The sequence below is a fragment of the Lingula anatina genome, chromosome 1 (assembly GCF_051362555.1).
Source record: "Lingula anatina isolate TDL-2025a chromosome 1, LinAna3.0, whole genome shotgun sequence".
Lineage (NCBI taxonomy): Eukaryota > Metazoa > Brachiopoda > Lingulata > Lingulida > Lingulidae > Lingula > Lingula anatina.
In genome coordinates, this window is record NC_141767.1 from 29,615,561 (window position 1) to 29,617,861 (window position 2,301).

Below are 2,301 nucleotides of genomic sequence, written 5' to 3' on the forward strand. Positions count from 1 at the left end.
AGAGGAAGAAGCTTTATATGCCACATTGTCACAATTTCCACACGTAAACTGAAATTTTGGCACTGAGAACTGATGTAGTTTGTTGTAAGTACGGTATAGATGGCATAAGGCAACACTGATCGGTTTATGTTGACGATATTTTGTCAAAAAGTATGCATTTCCCACTTCAGGGGTAATTGTTCTTGGGTATATTTCATTGACACGAATGCCGAAATGAGCTTGAAAAGTTAAATAGCTTTTTATGTTGCCTTTTCCAGAAGGAAAGTGTTTGCTCATAAAGAAGTGAAAAGATTATCCCAGCCGTCCAAAGGTCTGAACGCGTTATTCCGTCTTAAACAAAGCAAGGCGACAAAGCAGGTAACTATCGGTGCATTCTCAGCTCCCAATGGGTGCCTTTTTTTATCTTACGACAGCGGTTTGTACAAAATTATCCTGTTTGTTAAAGTAAACTGACAACAAACCAGTGGTTTTCTAGAGAACTAACCTCGACCAGGAAAGCAAACGTACATTTGCTAGACACTGTCGACCTCCCTTGACTTCAATTTTCATGATTCAATTTCATTCCATCCTTGATTTTACAATCGGGAATAAAATGCTCGAACAAAGTATCTGATTTTAAAAGAAATAAAGCTAAAATTCTAGTGTTCGGATTACAAAATTAATTAAGTGGCTGAATTGAAATCAAGTAATTGGTAAAATCATTCTTTTTCTGTCTATAAAAGCGAAGTGGTTTTAATAAGCACATGTAGCAATAAAATGCTGAATTTATGTCAGACTACTCACACAATAAGCAATATAATGCATAAATAAAACAAGACAAAAACCAAACACTTTCTGCATCCTTGTGCCCTATAAACAACATGTTAATTGTCATTGACCAGTGTTTTATGTTATCCTACGGAACCGAAACAATTTTATATTACTACATTGTAACCCTGATCCCCGCATTTACAAAATCCAGAGTTATCTTTATCAAAAATAGGCTTTCTGTAAAATGTTTACATTTATCTACTTTTAATTCCGCAAATATATAAAGTCCAAACACTGATATCTTTTGTAATAGTTGGTATACAGAGCAGCGTGATTGTACGGCCGGTTTTCTGTTTTCATGATAAAATTATCTATGTGGGCAAATATGCAGTCTCCATCACAATACTCCTTGTGGAGGGATATGGCTTAGCAAAGATGGATTAATATAAATATTAGTATGTTGACGTGTAACAGTGTGTAGAGGGTATGCAATAGTAATGATGTCATTGTATAGAACGTGTAGGTTCAATATACCGAGGATATATCTATTCTTATATATATAATATGACTTTTATATCTCTTAATACATACCAAAAAGGGTCGGTATGAAGATTGTATTTCACTAGATATTTTTTCTCTCACATGGATTTTGTTTAATTTATTTCATTTTTCATTTAATTTCAGTGTCTCGTAACAACCGTCTAAGTTGAGATTGGACGCACTCCCAGAAATGACGTCAGATTCGTGTTCGCCAGCGCCCGCACCCATGTCAACGTTGTCTTGCGTTTGTCGTATAGTCAACTTGCAGGGCTGACATTTGATTTGGTTTGAAATGCAATGTTTGCTTTGGGTTGTAATTTTCTGCATCAAAACGTGTATCGAATGAAGTGCAGCGTGCAACAAATGTTTTATTCATGAAACTTCTAATAAAATGGACTAAATCCAAGCGTCAACCCTGCACGTCGCTCGCTTATTATTATACATGTGTAAATAAGTTGTAGTACAGTACTCTATCCGCACACGATGTTTTCATTGTGATTTATTTATTTTTTGTTCATGCCCACCAGTTCACGAACCTGAAACGACACTTTTAAAGTTATCCTTAAACAAAAAATGATTTGCTTAAGTGATCTATGAAAATAAAATTTATTGTTGTAAAATTATCATCAAGTGATGTGCAGGTAGAGCACTGTGCTAGTACTACCGGTTTAATATTTCATTGTAAAATTTTGTGTGACTCAGGGCCGTAGTCTGAGCAAAATGCCGGGGGGGGGGGGGGGACAGTAAGCGGACACAATGGGGCGAAGCCCCCAAGGGGGGAGGGTGTGTGTGTGTGTGTGTGTGGTGGTGGTGGTGGGGGGGGGGTCCCCCTCCCACGGTGTGGAAATTTTTTTAAAACTGTATGTATAATACTGAATTCTGGTGCATTTTAACTATTGCTAAATCAGAAGTCAGAAATTGTGGGTTCATTTTGCCATAGGTACAGTCATTTTTTCAACACAACATGCCAATTGTACTTCATTTCGTAGATTGTCTAAAAACAGTACACCA

General features: G+C 36.7%; 1 long non-coding RNA gene across 1 annotated transcript; it reads left to right on the top strand.

Annotated features, from left to right (window-relative positions):
- Positions 1-207: 207 nt before the first annotated feature.
- On the top strand, positions 208-1,703 carry LOC106166643 (uncharacterized). The gene is made up of 2 exons (XR_001238826.3): positions 208-357; positions 1,435-1,703. It is a non-coding gene; the product is annotated as an uncharacterized LOC106166643 (long non-coding RNA).
- The last annotated feature ends 598 nt before the right edge of the window (positions 1,704-2,301 follow it).